The sequence below is a fragment of the Hemitrygon akajei genome, unplaced genomic scaffold (genome assembly GCF_048418815.1).
Source record: "Hemitrygon akajei unplaced genomic scaffold, sHemAka1.3 Scf000048, whole genome shotgun sequence".
Lineage (NCBI taxonomy): Eukaryota > Metazoa > Chordata > Chondrichthyes > Myliobatiformes > Dasyatidae > Hemitrygon > Hemitrygon akajei.
Genome location: NW_027331934.1, coordinates 7,300,704 through 7,319,693, shown reverse-complemented (window position 1 = coordinate 7,319,693; position 18,990 = coordinate 7,300,704). Strand labels below are relative to the sequence as shown.

Here is an 18,990-nt window from a genome sequence, read left to right as displayed (position 1 = left end):
TAATTTGTATGTACATTTGTAAAGATGATGGATAAAATCTACAGTGACAGTTCTCTCATTTTACCACCATGGAATCTGTGGAATTCGACATAATTGCCTTCTCTCAACATTTACCCTGGATTACAAATATCTTTCTCTCATCACGTATTCCATGGTTGAACTGAACTTTAATACTTTACCATCTCAAGACTCCAAGCCCTGAGCTCAATAGTTTGGGAGTTATATTTACACACATATATACACATAACACTCATGAGGAAATCTGCAGATGCTGGAAATTCAAACAACACACACAAAATGCTGATGGAACACTGCAGACCAGGCAGCATCTATAAGAAGTACTGTCGACGTTTCGGGCCAAGACCCTTCGTCAGGACTAACTGAAAGGAAAGATAGAAAGAGATTTGAAAGTAGTTGGGGGAGGGTGAAATGCAAAATGATAAGAGAAGACCTGAGGGGGTGGGATGAAGCTGAGAGCTGGAAAGGTGATTGGCGAATGTGATACAGAGCTGGAAAAGGGAAAGGATCATGGGATGGGAGGCCTCGGGAGAAGGATAAGTAGGCGGGGGGGGGGGAGCACCAGAGGGAGGTGGAGAACAGGCAGACAACTAAACATGTCAGGTATGGGGTAAGAAGGGTAGGAGGGGCATTAACGAAAGTTAGAGAAGTCAATGTTCATGCCATCAGGTTGGAGGCTACCCAGCTGGTATATAAGGTGTTGTTCATCCAACCTGAGTTTGGATTCGTTTTGACAGAGGAGGCCATGGATAAACATATCAGAATGGGAATGGGACGTGGAATTAAAATGTGTGGCCACTGGGAGTAGTCTGTTGCTGCTGGTTCATTTTTAAAGCGTTACGGTTTGTAACAAAATGGGGCTGCGTCTGGGATATGAACAAATTTAAGGATTTATTTATTATCGATATCATTTGGAAATCCCTATTGATTTATTTGTGCCTGGAAAATCAGCAGCAATGGATTTTGATAGATATCTGGAAGTGTGAACCTCTCAGGCGTTAGAGGACACCAGAAGGATTGAGTTGTTGAGTATTGCTAAAACGTTAAAACTTGCTAACGTGAAATTGACAATGAGGAGGGCAGAGATGCAGAGGATAAAAGCTGAACATTATGTATCCGAGGGTGTGTTTAAAGTGGATGAGTTGGAGGTGTTTCCTGAAAGTAAACCTCGTGAGCTTGAGCTCCAGTAGAAGTTAGAAAAATTCAAGATGGAGGTTGTGGAAATGCAGAGGCAGTTAAGCAGACAGAAAATTATCTTACAAAGTGTAATTAAGGGGAAGGCTTAGCAAGCCTATTCTGCCTTGACAGTTGCTGAAGCAGCTGATTATTTTTTTATTTATGCTGCGCGCGCCCCCCCCCCCCCCCCCCATTCTCGCTACTGGGCTATAAACGTGCAGGAGCAGTGTGTAGTTCAGTGCTTTGTTCAGGGACACACACGCTGCCTCAGCTGAGGCTCAAACTCATGACTTTCAGATCGCTAGTTCAACACCTTAACCACATGGTCACGCACCACACATTATGACCTCATGATGCAGGCTGCGCTCAAAGCTGATGAGTTGGTCCCACAAGCATACAGGCAAAAGTTTAGAAATTTGAAGAAATCTGTGAGCCAAACTTATATGGAATTTGCTTATGAGAAATTTGTTTGTATTGCCCGCTGGTGCACATATAAAAATGTACATGATGATTTTAACAGCTTGAAAGAGTTGGTTTTAATTGAAGAATTCAAAAAGTGTGTCCCTGATGACATAAAGACGTATTTAGATGGAAATTATGCTGCCACTATGCAGGAGTCTGCTAGATTAGCAGATCAGTTTGCTTTAACTCATAAGGTTATGTTTACCCTGAATAAGAGTTTTGAAAAGAGTAGCAGGGATAACCAGGGTAAACCAGAAATTAATGCTGGGATTTGTCACACTTGTCAAGTTTTGGCTAAACCTAATAAGGTCATCCCAGTGGCCCCACTCCAGCCTATACCTGCATTCGGTGAACCGTTTTCCAAAGTTATAGTGCTTTGTGTTGGCCTATTGCCAAAGACTAAAGCTGGCCATCAGTATCTGCTAACTATTATGTGTACTGCATCCAGATTCCCAGAGGCAATACCTCTCAGAAATATTAAAGCTAAAACTGTGGCAAAGGCTCTTACCGAGGTTTTTTTTTTACTTTATTCGATTTGCCTCAAGAAATCCAGTCTGATCAAGGAAGTAGTTTTACATCTGGGTTATTCCAGCAGGTAGTTTATGAACTGGGAGCAAAACAAATTACATCATCTACATACCATCCGGAATCACAAGCGGCTTTAGAAAGATTTCACTCTACCCCCAAAACAATGATTAAGACATACTGTGTTGAAAATGGAAACGACTTTTGTTCGCAGTAAGAGAGTCGGTTCAGGAATCATTGGGCTTTACTCCATTTGAACTTGTATTTGGTCGCAGAGTGAGGTGAGCTTTGACCTTGTAAAAGGAGCGGTGGATTGATGGGGATGTACATGTTAATTTGTTAGACTATGTTTTAAAGTTCAAAAATAAACTACACCAATTCTGTAGTCTAGCGAGACAAAACTTAAAGATTTCTCAAAACAAAATGAAGTGTTGGTTTGAGAAGCAGGGTTGCGAAAGAAAATACCGGGTGGGGGATAAGGTGCTTGCCTTATGTTGACGAATCCACTTCAGGTGAAATTCAATAGACCGTATGAAATAGTCTCTCAATTTAATGATGTGAATTATGTTATTACAACACACGACCGATGTAAACTAACACAGCTGGTACACATAAATATGATAAAGCCTTATTTTGACAATCAGGCACCATCTGTGAATGTTGTTGTCAAAATATATGAATCTGGCAACCCTGAGAATGAAACAATTGACTCGTCAGAGACTTTTCACAAGCCGAACATGGTCCCAGTTAGACTAATGAACTCCGTTGTTCCAGAAAACATTGATAACAGGTTGTCTCATCTGCAACCAAAGCAACAACAACAGCTGAAGGAATTAATTCTGATGTTTAAAGATTTATTTCCCGATGTTCCCAAGCAAACCGCGGTCTCAGTACATGACGCAGATATTGGTCAAGCCAAACCCATTAAACAACACCCATATTGCATGAACGTAGAAAATGTATATTGGCTGAGCAATATGTAAGTGTGGAAACAGATTCAGTAGGTCTCAGAGGCACTGATTATGGGAAGGTAAATGCAGTAACAAAAACAGATGCCTATCCTATCCCTAGGGTGGATGATTGCATCGATAAGGTTGGAATAGCTAATTTCTTACAAAGATTGATCTGTTGACAGGGTATTGGTGTGTTCCATTGACGGACAGAGGTAGAGAAATTTCTGCATTTGTGACACCATCTGGGTTGTATGAATACAATGTTTTGCCTTTTGGAAAGAAAAATGCTCCAGGAACATTCCAGAGAATGATTGATTTTGAAATTCGAGGGTTAGAACACACAGATGTCTATATTGATGACTGAGTCACAGGGAGTGACACTTGGGAAGAGCGTATCTCTGCAGTAGAAAAGCTGTTTGACAGGCTTTCCCAGCCCAGCCTTACAGTTAACTTGGCTAAGAGTGAATATGGCCATGCCACTGTGACCTGTCTTGGCTGTGTTGTAGGCTCCTGTTCAGGCAAAAGTCCAGGCAATTTCTCAAGTTCCTATTCTGACTGCTAAGAAGGCTCTTAGAAGGTTTCTGGAAATGGATGGATATTATTGTAAGTTCTGTAAGAACTTTGCTGCTATCACTCTTCCTCTGACTAATCTCCTGAAGAAGGGTGAAAAGTTTGTTTGGACTGAACCTTGTCAGGAGGCATTTGATCGATTGAAAGTTATTATTTGAGATTAGGCCAATCAATCTAGTATTCTCAGCAAATTTAATTAGCAGATTGGAGTTGTGGGTGGCAACACAAGTCATGGGTGCACAGAAAGTAAAGGAGAGGGCTAAAGAGACAACCCTGTGGGTTACGTGTCCTGAGGGTCAGCGAGACAGAGGAGATGGAGCCCACTGTTACTACCTGCTGGCGATCTGACAGGAAGTCCAGGATCCAGCTACACAAGGCAGGATGAAGGCCGAGGTCTCTGAGCTCCTTGTCAATACTTCATGCCTTTGTATGGCTACTGCTCTGCCCATGACTACAAGGAACTGCAGAGAACATCAGAGAAACAAGCCTCCACTCCATGGACTCTCCCTACACTTCCCCTTCCTTGGAAAAGCAGGCCATGTACACAAAGAACCTCATAACCTGGACATTCTTGCTGCAAACCCGCTCCCACATTGGCAGAGAGATACAAAAGCCTTAAAGGTGTACCTGGTGTACCACCAGGCTGAAGGATGGCTTCCTGTCTGTGGTTATAAGCCAAATGAATGATAAAATGGACTCGGCCTCACAATGTAACTCGACGTGACCCTGCACCATATGTCTATCTGCACTGCACTTTCTCTGCAGCCAGAATGCTTTGTTGCAGTTATTTTTTTGTTGTATATGAGCTCAATGTACTGTTGTAATGTATCGATTTGTGTGGATGGTACATCAGGCAAGATTTTCACTGTAGCTCAGTACGTGATGATAATAAACAAATTCCACACTTTAATTGTGTGGAAATATTAGACAGACTGAGCTTCTGCTCCGGAACCACAGAAGGAAACTGACCTGTTGTCATTTCTGTGGAAAGCAAATATATGGAAAATGCTTCAATCTCTCATTACGATCTGCAGTAACTGGGATCAGGTGACCAGTGGTGGGCTCCCATATCAATATCAGAATCAAGTTTAATAGCACCGGCATATGCCATGAAATTCGTTGTCTCTGCGGTAGCCGTAGAACCTAATTCTTAACAAAAGATTTTAACAATTGTGATTTAAAATAAGTATATATATAGTACAAAAATAGAAAAAAATAAAAATGTTGTAATCTATTCTAATTGTGTAAATGTAATAAACTATTTTAATTGTGTGGAACTATTTGATCCGGATGTCACTGCGTTGTATGAAGGGTACAAAGGTGAAGCTACACGTACACGTAGAGCAGTGACCCGCAAATGCTGCAGATCTGCAGAAAAACGTGAACGGGAAACGGGACCACGTGACGGGTGGAGGGACTCCCACCTGAACCGGTGACTCTGCTCCTCACCCCTCACACACTGCCCGACCCATCTGCCGCATTCCCCACATTATTCCATATTTACACCAGATACATGTCTACTTTTCCATACCATATCTACCCCGATCCCTTTCCCTCCACCCCCAGGTCACAGAGTCACGGGCTCGATTCCCATCCCCTTTTTCAGAGACTGGGATCCCTGGTTCAACCGGTAAAGATGCTGTGCATTTCAATGTGTTCACCTCTCAGTCCTCGACTCTCTAAATGACATTTAACCATATAACCATATAACAACCATATAACAATCACAGCACGGAAACAGGACATTCTGGCCCTCCTAGTCCGTGCCGAACTCTTAATCTCACCTAGTCCCACCTACCCGCACTCAGCCCATAACCCTCCACTCCTTTCCTGTCCATATACCTATCCAATTTTACCTTAAATGACACAACTGAACTGGCCTCTACTACTTCTACAGGAAGCTCATTCCACACAGCTATCACTCTCTGAGTAAAGAAATACCCCCTCGTGTTTCCCTTAAACTTTTGCCCCCTAACTCTCAAATTATGTCCTCTCGTTTGAATCTCCCCTACTCTCAATGGAAACAGCCTATTCACGTCAACTCTATCCCTCTCAACATTTTAAATACCTCGATCAAATCCCCCCTCAACGTTCTACGCTCCAATGAATAGAGACCTAACTTGTTCAACCTTTCTCTGTAACTTAAGTGCTGAAACCCAGGTAACATCCTAGGAAATCGTCTCTGAACTCTCTCTAATTTATTGATATCTTTCCTATAATTCGGTGACCAGAACTGTACACAATATTCCAAATTTGGCCTTACCAATGCCTTGTACAATTTTAACATTACATCCCAACTTCTGTACTCAATGCTCTGATTTATAAAGGCCAGCGTTCCAAAAGCCTTCTTCACCACCCTATCTACATGAGACTCCACCTTCAGGGAACTATGCATTGTTATTCCTAGATCTCTCTGTTCCACTGCATTCCTCAATGCCCTAACATTTACCCCGTATGTTCTATTTGGATTATTCCTGCCAAAATGTAGAACCTCACACTTCTCAGCATTAAACTCCATCTGCCAACGTTCAGCCCATTCTTCTAACCAGCATAAATCTCCCTGAAAGCTTTGAAAACCCACCTCATTATCCACAACACCTCTTACCTTAGTATCATCAGCATACTTACTAATCCAATTTACCACCCCATCATCCAGATCATTTATGTATATTACAAACAACATTGGGCCCAAAACAGATCCCTGAGGCACCCCGCTAGTCACCGGCCTCCATCCTGATAAACAATTATCCACCACTACTCTCTGGCATCTCCCATCTAGCCACTGTTGAATCCATTTTATTACTCCAGCATTAATACCTAACGACTGAACCTTCTTAACTAACCTTCCATGTGGAACTTTGTCAAAGGCCTTGCTGAAGTCCATATAGACTACATCCACTGCCTTACCCTCGTCAACATTCCTCGTAACTACTTCAAAAAATTCAATAAGGTTTGTCAAACATGACCTTCCACGCACAAATCCATGCTGGCTACTCCTAATCAGATCCTGTCCAGCCAGATAATTATAAATACTATCTCTAAGAATACTTTCCATTAATTTACCCACCACTGATGTCAAACTGACAGGTCTATAATTGCCAGGGTTACTTCTAGAACCCTTTTTAAACAATGGAACCACATGAGCAATATGCCAATCCTCCGGCACAATCCCCGTTTCTAATGACATCTGAAAGATCTCCGTCAGAGCTCCTGCTATCTCTACACAAACTTCCCTCAAGGTCCTGGGGAATATCTGGTCAGGACCCGGAGATTTATCCACTTTTAAATTTCTTAAAAGCGCCAGTACTTCCACCTCTTTAATTGTCATAGGTTCCATAACTTCCTTACTTGTTTCCCACACCTTACACCATTCAATATCCTTCTCCTTAGTGAATACCGAAGAGAAGAAATCGTTCAAAATCTCTCCCATCTCCCTCGGCTCTACACATAGCTGACCACCCTGATTCTCTAAGGGACCAATTTTATCCCTCACTATCCTCTTGCTTTTAATATAACTGTAGAAGCCTTTCGGATTTACTTCCATCTTATTTGCCAAACCTAACTCGTAACTTCTTTTAGCTTTTCTAATCTCTTTCTTAAGTTTCCTTTTACATTCTTTATATTCCTCGAGCAATTCCTTTACTACATGCTGCCTATATCTATTGTAGACATCCCTCTTTTTTCGAACCAAGTTTCTAATAACCCTTGAAAACCATGGCGCTTTCAAACCTTTAACCTTTCCTTTCAACCGAACAGGAACAAAAAGATTCTGTACCCTCATAAGTTCACCCTTAAATGACCTCCATTTCTCTATTACATCCTTCCCATAAAACAACTTGACCCAATCCACTCTCTCTAAATCCCTGCGCATCTCCTCAAAGTTAGCCTTTCTCCAATCAAAAATCTCAACTGTAGGTCCAGTCCTGTCCTTCTCCATAATTATATTGAAGCTAATGCTATTGTGATCACTGGACCCGAAGTGCTCCCCAACACATACATCTGTCAGCTGACCTATCGCATTCCCTAACAGGAGATCCAACACTGCCCCATCTCTAGTCGGTACTTCTATGTATTGTTGCAAAAAACTATCCTGCACACATTTCACAAACTCTAAACCATCCAGCCCTTTTACAGAATGAGCTTCCCAATCTATGTGTGGAAAATTAAAATCTCCCACAATCACCACTTTGGGTTTACTACAAATATCTGCTATCTCCTTACACATTTGCTCTTCCAACTCACGCTCCCCATTAGGTGGCCTATAATACACTCCTATCAGTGTTACTACACCTTTCCCATTCCTCAATTCCACCCAAATAGCCTCCCTAGAGGAGCTCTCTAATCTATCCTTCCAAAGCACCGCCATAAGATTTTCTCGGACAAGCAATGCAACACCTCCTCCTCTGGCCCCTCCTACTCTATCACACCTAAAGCAACTAAATCCAGGAATATTTAGTTGCCAATCACACCCTTCCTGCAACCATGTTTCACTAATAGCTACAACATCATAATTCCAGGTATCAATCCACACTTTAAGCTCATCCACCTTTCTTACAATGCTCCTAGCATTAAAATAGATACATTTAAGATACTCTCCACTTCCTCCTCTCTTTTCATCCCTAGCAATGCATTCAAATTTATTATCCTTTTCTTTCTTCTCCCCTACAACTTCGGGCTGAGCGCATCCCTTCTCCATCACCTGCCTTCCCTCCCTCACACACTGTCTACTTACTTGCTCTACTGGTGAACTGACCTCCTCTCCCATAGTTTCCTCAAATTGATTTCCGCCTCCCCATCTTACTAGTTGAAAGTCTGCCCTGTAGCCCTAGCAAACGTCCCAGAGTTATCACATTTGATCTTTCTTCAGGTTATGGCCCCACCTCTCCAGGGATCAGTCAAGTGAATCTTCATTGCACTCTCTATAACAAATACTCTCTAACCTCTTTGTTCATCCTCTATGGAATTAATTTCCATCTTCTGCAGCCCCATGTTGCCCCCACCACAAACCTCCCACCTCCCACACTTGTCACTATTTTCACCTTCCACCTCCCCCCTCACCTGGATACACCTCTCACTCCCCAGCTCTTGCCCCATCCCCACCCCTCACCTCTTTTCTCTGACTATTTCCCGTCCACTCTCAGTCCAGAGGGAGGGTCTCGGCCCGAAATGTTGACGGTCCATTTCCCTCCACAGATGCTGTCCGACCCACTGAGTTCCTCCGGCAGTTTGTTCTTTGGTCTGTATAACCCGTGTTAATATGGGGACCGGGATTTTACACCATATTCCAGGGTTAGGGTTAATGGACTTTTCGGTGAGACAACAACATTAATCACGGGTTTCATCACTGAATCCAGTGTTGTGAGATGTAAAGTCCCCTGTTATGTGTCCGGCTGTGCCGTGTTGTTGGTGGAGTGGGCAGCGTGGTGTTCGTCTCGATTCGGGTCACAACACCAGAATTGCCAGCGGGGTCCACACACACTGTATTAGTCAACAGAAAACCTCCCGTCCCTGCAGTCTTTGTCTCCTGGTAAACTCAACACCCTGACAGTGTGGACCATAGATACCCCTTCCTCTCAGAGTCAGGGAATCTTCAGACAGCTGATCGCTGAGAGGAATTATATTTATTGGTCATTAGAGTTCACCCAGATTCGTTTGGACGGATTTGATGTGGAGTTCGGGGTGTCATAGTGAAGGGGCCGGACGGCCGAACTCTCTCCGTTGTCCAAACATCCTTCCAGGTGAGGCGACACTTCACCTGTGAATCTTCCGGGGTCGCCTGTTGTGTCCGCTGCTCCCGATGCGGCCACCTCCACACTGGTGACACCGGCTGCTCCGCAGTTGTGCCGGGTAGGAATGTTTTTTAACGGGTGTCGATATTTTTCTTCCCTTTTGTGCGGGAGGGGTGGGTTTGGGGGGTTAATGATCGGGATGCCGTCCTTTTTGATGCGGGGGGTGTGGACGGAGTTTCATTTTTTTTCTCTCTGAATGACTTTCATGCTTACTTTGTTTCGTGGTTCTCTGGAGAAGAAAAAAAACTCAGCGTTGTTTCTGCTTTGATAATAAATTAACCTTTGAACTATCCACTCTGAGCGGGACTTCCCGGTGTCCAAACATTTCAATTCCGATTCCCATTCCCGTTCCGACGTGTCATCCCATCCCTTGCCAAGATGAGGCCACCCTCAGGGTGCAGGATCAGCAACTTATATTCCGTCTGGGTGCCCCCACCGAAACTGATGGCATGAATATCGATTTCCCCTTCCGCTGAACAAATTTACCTCCCACCCCTCCCTCCCACTCCCTCTCATCCTCTCTGTCTTTGTACGTCCTCTCACCTGCTTACCACTTCACTCTGGGTCCACTGCTCCATCCCTTTCTCAATATATTGAAGTGCACCTGTCAGTGTCGATACTCAAAATATCCTCACACGTCAGGTGTTACATGGTTCGACATTTATACATCCTGTTTAGTGTTTAAATATATAAAAAGTTAAAGAAGCTTGAATCTTTACATAAATTATTATCGCAACTATACGAATAGAAAATATTGTATTTTGGAAGTGACAAATGTTAACGGGAGGAGAGCAACCATTTGGGAGGTTTGGAAATGCATTTCATCTCGTTCATTGCCTCACTAAATTACTCTTTTTCCTATCAACACAAAGAGAACAAGAGCCTCTTTTCAATCAACTACAATTGGTGGAGCGAGGCCAAGGATTTAATCAGCTACTAATGATATGAAATGACGTAAAACTAGCTTGTAGCCTAGAATTTTTTTTTTCCATTTGGCTTCCAAAACAAAACTAAATTTATCCAGGTGTAGAAGAGGATTTTGGATGATTACCTTGAATATTTCATCAAAATCAGGCCGAAGATGAGCGAGCAGTGAATTTTTGTTTCATTATTTTCGACTCTTAAACATAGGTTTCGATGTTCATTCCGTGCTTAATATAGCTCCTTCCTGGTCTCCAATGGTACCCATTGGAAAGAGTGGAAAAATGCTCACATTTGTGTACAGGTATTTTCCAGCTTCCTAGGACAATGGGTCGAGCGAGAAGGAATTTCACAAATACCTAAATTAAAAACAGTCACAGCTCCAGGATTTCACCAAAAATGATCAAATATCCTAATATTATTAGTGGTACTTTTCCCCACCAGCCAACACCCCCGCTTCCGTAAAATTCCCTCTATTTAATATCCGGGGTTGTTAAATTCCGTGCTTGTTTATTTTGACTGTTTTACAGAGGTGTCAGAGCGGCGCTCCGGTGAGCTCTGGTAGCACTGCACCCCTGAATGTATGAGACAGTACAGTGTTAAATGCAAAACCCTGAACAGTGTCGATGATCAGAGGGATCTTAGACTCCAAGTTCATTGTTTCCTGAAAGAGACTGCACAGATTGACCGGGTGGTTAAGAAGGCAATGGTATGGTTGTCTTTATCAGTTGAAGCAAAGTTCAAAAGTCGGGAAGTTGTGTTGCAGCTTTGTAAAACTTGTCAGCCCACATCTGGAGTGTTTCATACAGTTCTGGTCGCCCCCATTCTCGGAAGGATGTCGGGGCTTTGGAGAGGGCGGAGAAGAGGTTTACCCAGGACACTGCCTGGATTAGAGGGCATGAGCTATAACAAGAGGCTGGACAAACTTGTGTTGTTTTCTCCAGAGCGGCACAGGCTGGGGTGAGACTGGATGGACGTTTACAAGATTACGAGAGGAATAGATAGAGTAGACAGACGTTCTGTTTTACCTGGGGTTTGAAATGTCTGACACATTTAAGGTCAGAGGAGATGTGAGGCGCATCTGTTTATTTCCACAGAATGCTGGGGAGCTGGAGTCTATGCCTGGGATGTTAGACCCCACCGGTCACGTGATCCCATTTGCCCCTCCCATTTAACTGCAGATGTAACGATCTCTTTGTGCAGGTTCACAATCTCCAGATGGGTGGTCATGCATCCTCCATGTTGTGTTGGGAAATCTGATGTCGGCCACTGAGTCCCGTTAACTTCCCCCGAACTCGCCTCGTTTCCTAAGGCTCCTCACATTTGTCCTGGAGCTTTATGGCGGTTGTGTCTTCTCCCCAATTGGGGTGGGTGAGAAAGGGGAACGTCCCAGGTTGTGGGGATCTTTGATTTCACTGCCTGCTTTACCGAGGGACTGGGAAGTCTGGGAGGTGGGGGGGGGGTGTGGGGAGAGAATGGTTTCTGTGATGTGCTGATCTGGATCCAAAGGTCTTACCAGTTTCTCGCAGTCACGGGCGGAGTAGTTACCATGCAAAGCGTGAAGTGTCTGAATGGGAAACTTTCTATGGTGTGTTGATAAAAATTTTGGTGAGGGTCAAAGTATATCTGGCAAAGTTCTTGTTATTTTTGCTAATTCTGTCATTTTAGAATCTTTTGTACAATAGTATGTACTATTCATTCAGTAGCTATGTGTTGCTGGAGGACCATCAGTGATTGTCCTTGATCCCTTCTTCCACCTGGTTCCATCTGCTCATCTCCTTCAACCTCTGTCCAGTCTCCTCACACCCCCCAACCCCACCCGCTTCAGTGATATACATCAACCATCTGGGTCATCCTTAGTCCACCTTGTATCCCACCTCCTCAATGTTATATATCAGCAAACTTTCCTCCAACCCTTGTCTTCATTGTGAAGTGTTCTTTTGCACCTTTGGCCTCGCTGAGTCATTTCCAGAATCGGTTATTGTTAGCTGGAATGCCGGAGGGTCATCAGGTCCCAGTTCTGTTGTGTATTGGTGTGGAGGTGCTAGTTTATGAACAGTGACGGGCTGACACACTGCAGCATTTTACTGGCAGCAAAGAGTACTGGGAGAGTTGGTGCTTGGGCTCTAATTCTGTAATCTGCATTCCAGGAAAATGGGACTGTTGGTGTTTTGTCTTTGACTTTGGTTTGAGCTTCTACAGATGGGGCTGGATGCTCGTCTGCAATGAAGCAGAAAATTCGAGCAGCTGGACATTGTTTGTGGGGAAATCCCGGATTGCACTACCCAGTGTGAGATGTGGGGACAATGTGTGATACTCTTAGGGTTGGTGAGTGGCAGATTCAGCTGTGTGAGTCTGTGAGGTTGGCTCGGGAGATCACGGTTTTTGATCCAGGTAAAGTGGACCCAGGGATCGAGCTGTTTGGGCTTGTGAGGTGTTGATCGAGTATTTCTGGTCTGGGATCAGATGTTTGTTTCTGGGGTTCCTTTGGAAGCAATGACTGCCAATCTGAGGAGAGGATGAGTTCCCATTCCATCCTCACAGGGAGAGGCTGTGAGTAAATGGGCTGTTCCGTGTTTACAACAGTAGAAATAGACCCTGAGTTTGGTGTTCAAACTGTGTGTGGAAATCCCCCCCCCCCCACCCCCCCCCCCGCCCTCACTGTCACACAGTGGAAATCAGGCACCTGTGCTGGAGATCTGCACTAAAAACTGAAAATGTTTGAAGTCATTCTGATGAAATGTTATTAATTGAATTGTATTGTAAGCTGTTCCTTACCTGCTCTGTGTTTCTCTGGTAATTCCAGTTTCTTTTTATTTCTTGGTTTATATTTCATGAAATGGACCTGTTTTAACCTGGAAATGAAAATGGCTGTGATAGTTTGTAGGCCTCCGTTAGAGTCTCTGCAAGTCTCCCCTCTCCACACCACCGATGTTGTCCAAGGGAAGGGCATTAGGACCCATACAGCTTGGCACCGGTGTCGTCGCTCAAGGACACACAGGCAACCTCTGCCAATGCTCGAACTAGCAACCTTCAGATCACTAGACCAACGCCTTAACCACTTGGCCACGCGCCAACACATGTGATAGTAGAACAGTAAAGAGAGCACAACGTTTCCCTGTCAATTATCCTGGTACCAATTTGTCTGTTATTGCTGGAAATGTGTTCAGTACAGTTGTTGCTAACAAGGTTTACATGAATAATCTCAGGAATGATCGGTGTTATGTATGAGGAGCATTTGATGGTTCTGGACCTGTGCTCGATGGAGTTCAGAGGGACGGTGGGGGTGGTGGAGGGATGTATGGTTAAGTAAACCTACCGAATGCTGAAAAGCCTGGATACAGTGAACATGGAGAGGATGTTTCCATTAGATGCGGAGTCTGTGATAATAGACAATAGGTGCAGGAGTAGGCCATTCGGCCCTTCTAGCCAGCACCGCCATTCACTGTGATCATGGCTGATCATACACAATCAGTACCCCGTTCCTGCCCTCGCTCCATATCCCTTGACCCCGCTATCTATAAGAGCTCTATCTAACTCTCTCTTGAATGCATCCAGAGACTTGGCCTCCACTGCCTTCTGGGGCAGAGCATTCCACATATCCACCACTCTCTGGGTGAAAATGTTTTTCCGCATCTCAGTTCTAAATAGCCTACCCCTTATTCTTAAACTGTGGCCTCTAGTTCTGGACTCACCCATCAGCGGGAACATGCTTCCTGCCTCCAGCGTGTCCAGTCCCTTAATAATCTTATATGTCTCAATCAGATCCCCACTCATCCTTCTAAATTCCAGTGTATACAAGCCCAGTCGTTCCAATCTTTCAACATATGACAGTCCTGCCATTCCGGGAATTAACCTTGTGAACCTACGCTGCACTCCCTCAATAGCAAGAATGTCCTTCCTCAAATTTGGAGACCAAAACTGCACACAATACTCCAGATGGGGTCTCACCAGGGTCCTCTACAGCTGCAGAAGGACCTCTTTACTCCTATACTCAATTTCTCTTGTTATAAAGGCCAGCATGCCATTAGCTTCCTTCACTGTGTTGGGCTTGAAATTCTGCCCTGTGTTCGTTTAGGAAGAGAGACAACCAACAGCGGAATATTACAAAACTTGGGTTTATTGCAGAATCCGTAACTGGCACAGCGAATCCACGGAGTCGCTGGAGAAGGCGCGTTCCGATTTCCCCTTACAATCTGCTCTTATTTATACCCCTTTTCCCCCCAGCACAGCCCCCCGCTACATATTAGGTAATATCGGGCACTTGTGTCCATCTTATTGGCCCGATGCCATACACTCACGAGTTACCTGTTTCTTTTGTTTACTGTATCGCGTGACACTAGTAGTTTCGGTGTAGCGGAGTCCCCAGTTTCGCTTCCCCCCCCCCCCTCGCATTCCGGTCTCCTAATATTACGTGAGCCACTCCTGACCTGTAATGGCAGTCTCGAATTAACCCTAACATTAACCCTAACAACTGCCTGCTGTACCTGCATGCTTGCTTTCATTGACTGATGTACAAGAACACCTAGATCTCGTTGTACTTCCCCTTTTCCTAACTTGGCTCCATTTAGATAGTAATCTGCCTTCCTGTTCTTGCCAGCAAACTGGATTACCTCACATTTATCCACATTAAACTGCATGCTTTGCTTTGATCTTTGACAGCACGGTCTCAGAATAAAGATGCTTCCCCTTAAAACTCAGATGAGAAAAATTTTTTGGCGAAAAGATGTCTGATCTGTGTAATTTGTTGCCACAGAGGTTGGTTGAGGCTGCCATTTGGGTATATTTATGACAGAGATTAATAAACTCATGATTGCTAAGTAGCTTCAGGGTTACAGGAGGAAGACAGGAATATGGTGTTGGAATAAAAATCAGCCATGGTTGAATGGTGGGTAGACCAGATGGATTGAATCACCTAATTCTGTTCCTGTGTCTTATGTCTTACCATGACAGAATGATGGCTCCTTCTTATCCCATGTTGTCTGTGACATGTGAGTGACAATAAAAGATTGTTCACTGAGATCATTAGATCTGCCTTCAGTGTTTAAATTTCAGTGAGTTTTGTTCTTAGTAACATTAAGCAGAAATGTTTAGTTCTCCTTTTCATTATTAATGTGCTTCATTGTCTCTCTGGTTAAAGTTAGACCTGTGGTGAGAGATTTATTTGAAAAAAAAACCCAACTGGAGGCAAACCACGACTGAAGACGAGGGAACAGCAACAAGTGAACCAGCCCGAGGATTGAGAGCACCGACGAGAGGACCCATCTGACTCAGAGTTTCCATTGATTCAGTCAGGAGAAAGTTTGGTGAGTCTCATTTACTTAAACACTGGTCCTTTAGACATTACGTACCTGTACAAAGGAAGGTAGGAAATAGTTGGGAGTGAGACTGAATGTGCCCAGAAGTACCAGTTATGCCTCTGTCAGACCCAGGTGCAATCACTCCAGGTCCGGTAATGTGCTTCCAGCAGCCCAGCCCTTTGAAACCACTCCCATTCCCTCACAGTGGTTACTCAGTTCAAGATCTTGCATCCTCTGATGTAGCTTTTGGTCAGTTCTGAGTGGGGAGAGGGGAAGAGAGGGGAGTGTTCATACTGACTGTCTTTCAAAAAGATTAATTGTTTGAACTTGCTGCAAACTCTCTCCCCATACCCTGTACTTTCTCAACCAAATTATTGACATAGATGACAAGTAGCAATGGGCGTAACCTCAGGGAACGTCAGTAAGCACGGGACTCGAGTCCAAGAAACAGCCTCTCACCATCACACTCTGCCTCCTACCGCCCAGCCATTCCCAGACCCTGGGGCTCTGTAACAAACTCAATGTTAACAGGAAGATTAGTCAGTGATTAAGATGAAGAGAGAATTGTGGCCTCCTGAAAGGACACGCGAGCTGAGCTGTCTGATTCATTGGACCAGATCCACCCTCGTTGACAACGTAATTTACCCCTTGCCCATCCACCCAGGTCATGTTACTTCCGATCACCCAAAGTACCCCAACCACCCTGTGTCCCGCCAGTGGCCCCACACCCTTCTGACCATTCACCCCACACCGACATATAGACAGGTCCCCTTCACCCACGTCCACCCTCCCAGCTTGGGGAACCAGAGCAAACTGATCCAGCAATCTCGACTCAGTGCAAAACTAAAACCAGGGATGCAAGACTGGTGAGCCTGGAGCCTCCAGCTGTCCGGCTCGGTCCCGGCCCTTTCCCACTGCAACCGGCCCTCGATATACACAAACCCGAGATTAACACCTTCCTCACCGCCACCTGAACAGTAGAAACACCAGCATCAGCTGGGGTTGAGTTGCAGTTGGTCCCCGTATGTGTTAAAACTCCCCGCTGTCGGATATGGAGACCAGAATCGTACGCAGTAAAACCACATAACAATTACAGCATGGAAACAGGCCATCTTGGCCCTTCTAGTCCGTGCCGAACGCTTATCCTCACCTAGCCCCACTTACCTGCACTCAGCCCATAACCCTCCATTCCTTTCCTGTAAATCTACCCATCCAATTTTTTTTTAAATGATAAAATCGAACCTGCCTATGCCACTTCCACTGGAAGCTCGTTCCACACAGTTACCACTCTCTGAGTAAAGAAGTTACCCCTTGTGTTACCCCTAAACTTTTGCCCTTTAACACTCCCCTCATGTCCTCTTGTTTGAATCTCCCCTACACTCAATGGAAAAAGCCTATCCATGTCAACTCGATCTATCCCCATCATAATTTTAAATACCTCTATCAAGACCCCCCTCAACCTTCTACGCTCCAAAGAATAAAGACCTAACTTGTTCAACCTTTCTCTGTAACTTAGGTGCTGAAACCCAGGTAACATTCTAGTAAATCTCTGTACTCTGTTGACATCTTTCCTATAATTCAGTGACCAGAACTGTACACAATACTCCAAATCTGGCCTTAACAATGCCTTGTACAATTTTAACTTTACATCCCAACTCCTGTACTCAATGCTCTGATTTATAAAGGAGAGCATACCAAAAGCTTTCTTCACCACCACATGAGATTCCACCTTCAGGGAAATATACACCATTATTCCTAGATTTTCTCACACTGTCTACAAGCTTTCTGTATTTGTGAACTAACCTCCTCTCTCCTCGTCTCTTCAATTTGATTCCCACCCCCCAACCATTCTGGTTTAAAGTCTCCCCCGTAGCCTTCGCAGATCTCCCCGCCAGGATGTTGGTCCCCCTAGGTTTCAAGTGCAACCCGTCCTTTTTGTACAAGTCACACCTGCCCCAAAAGAGGTCCCAATGATCCAGAATCTTGAATCCCTGCCCCCTGCTCCAATCCCTCAGCCACGCATTTATCCTCCACCTCATTCCATTACTACTGTCACTGCCGCGTAGCACAGGCAGTAATCCTGAGATTACTACCTTTGCGGACCTTCTTCTCAACTCCCTTCCTAGCTCCCTATATTCTCCTTTCAGGACCTCTTCCCTTTTCCTACCTATGTCATTGGTACCTATATGTACCACGACCTCTGGCTCCTCACCCTCCCACTTCAGGATATCATGGACGTGATCAGAAACATCCCGGACCCTGGCACCAGGGAGGCAAACTACCATCCGGGTCTCCTGACTGCGTACACAGAATCGCCTATCTGACTCCCTAACTATCGAGTCCCCTATTGCTACTGCCTTCCTCTTCCTTTCCCTACCCTTCTGAGTTACAGGGCCGGACTCTGTGCCGGAGGCACGGCCGCTGTTGTTTCCCCCAGGTAGGCTGCCCCCCCACCTCCCAACAGTACTCAAACAGGAGTACTTATTGTCAAGGGGTACAGCCACTGGAGTACTCTCTAGTACCTGACTCTTCCCCTTCTCCCTCCTAAACGTGACCCACCTGTCTGCCTCCCATGGCCCTGGTGTGACCACCTGCCTGTAACTCCTCTCTATCAACTCCTCGCTCTCCCTGACCAGACGAAGGTCATCGAGCTGCATCTCCAGTTCCCTGGCACAGTCCCTTAGGAACTGCAGCTCGGCGCACCTGGTGCAGATGTGAACGTCCGGGAGGCTGCGAGACTCCGGGACCTCCCACATCCGACACCGAGAACAGCAAGCTGCCCTCACACTCATAATTCCCAGCATGGAACCATAATCCCACGGTGGATTTGTTCGGTGACTGGTGAACATACATGATTAATGACCCTGCAACTGGGGACTGAATAAATAGTTAGTCTAACAATTCTAATTATACATACCATCTCCTTGCCTTTCTTGCTTCCTCACCGCCTCCCTCGTCTCTCTTCATCTCCTCACTCTCTCATACCTCTCTTCATTTCTCTCACACTCTCTCCCCTCTATCCATCTGTTTCTCTTACTCTTCCATTCTCTCTCCCATCCCACAATCCCTATCCCTACCCCGTCACCCGCCACCTCACTCTCAATCTCTTTCACCCTCTGTCTTCCCCTCTCCATCTCCTCCTCTCTCACAAACTTGTCTCTCTCACTCACCTCCGCCACTCTGTAACCGCCTCCATTTCCAGCTCTCAAGCTCTCTATCTCTCTCCCTACATCCCACCCTCCCCCCTCTCTCAAACACTCTCCCTGCTGGCTCCCG

At 45.1% G+C, this 18,990-nt stretch overlaps 1 long non-coding RNA gene across 1 annotated transcript in view; it reads left to right on the top strand.

Moving 5' to 3' along the window:
- LOC140720920 (uncharacterized) overlaps positions 1-18,990 on the top strand; it is a 58,600-nt gene that overhangs the window by 24,456 nt on the left and 15,154 nt on the right. Inside the window, exon 4 of the long non-coding RNA XR_012097273.1 lies at positions 15,555-15,720. This is a non-coding gene — a long non-coding RNA (uncharacterized lncRNA). The remainder of the gene's footprint in view (positions 1-15,554; positions 15,721-18,990) is intronic.